Raw genomic sequence first — 1226 nt, 5'->3', positions numbered from 1 at the left:
AAAAAAAACAAAAAAAAAAAAAAAAAAAAAAAAACAAAACATTTTGCTGACATTTGTCTATGAACAGCATAGGTTTCTAAAGCTCTATGTTTTTGTTTCTTTCCTCTATTTGTAGGTTTCCATATTGCTACATGACTTCAGAAAGTCCATAACATTTCTCCTCTCTCTCTGAGGTCTGATTATTCTTTGGCAATCTTCATTGGCATTATCAAAAGCCAGCTGTTTTAATAATAACTCTTGAATTTGTTCCTCTTTTAGCTGTTTCTTTATAGCATCTTTGAGTCTCCTTATGAAATCAGCATAAGGCTTAGAGGGACTTTGTTTTTTTTTTTTTAAGATTTATTTATTTATTATATATACAGTATTCTGCCTGCATGTGTCCCTGCAGGCCAGAAGAAGGCACCAGATCTCATTACAAGTGGTTGTGAGCCACCATGTGGTTGCTGGGAACTGAACTCAGGACCTCTGGAAGAGCAGTCGGTGCTCTTAACCACTGAGCCATCTCTCCAGCCCTCAGAGGGACTTTGTATAATTTTAATACACTTAGACCTGAAATCAGGTTCCCTATCAGTTTTCATCCAAGCAGCCATAGCGATGTCCCTAACATGTGGGAGGGTTGCAGGAGGTATATTATGATCTGTTGATACCCATCTACCAGTCCCCGTCAGCATTCATATGTTACATTTCCAGGATCAACCCTTAGTCCTGGCTGTTGAACTTTTGAAGGGGATTCATTCTGCAATCCACATTTGCCATTGAAGAAATTGGGAAGGGCTGAGAACCATTTTAGCGATTACATGAAAATTATATGGCAGTCACTGTGCATTATCATTCCAACCAAAAAGATACTCATCACAATATGGAGCAGTAGGTTCATAAGAAGCACAAGCCTTTTAAAAATCTTTCAATATATCCGTGTCTAATCCCTGATAAACATTTTGATTTTGATCCTTGAAATTTCACTAGAAATACCAAGCATAGTTCATGGGACTAGAGAGGAATTGGTAAATGAGTTCTTTTTTTCTGCTCTGCCCTAGCTAGTCTAGGTTGTAAACTTAGCATTTTCATAGGCTCTCCTAAATCCTCACTAGGAAGTGGAGGGAATTCAAGATTAGATTGACTATCAAATTCCTCACCCCACACCTTCAGGGTCATTTCTGGACAATGGAGGATTCACATGTAAAGGAGGCTCCAATAAGGAAGCTGAAGGAACTACCCAGCATAGA

Source organism: Peromyscus californicus, unplaced genomic scaffold (genome assembly GCF_007827085.1).
Source record: "Peromyscus californicus insignis strain IS unplaced genomic scaffold, ASM782708v3 Scaffold_19__1_contigs__length_69161282, whole genome shotgun sequence".
NCBI classification, from domain to species: domain Eukaryota; kingdom Metazoa; phylum Chordata; class Mammalia; order Rodentia; family Cricetidae; genus Peromyscus; species Peromyscus californicus.
The sequence above is the reverse complement of the archived record's forward strand: the minus strand, read 5'-3'. Positions refer to the sequence as shown.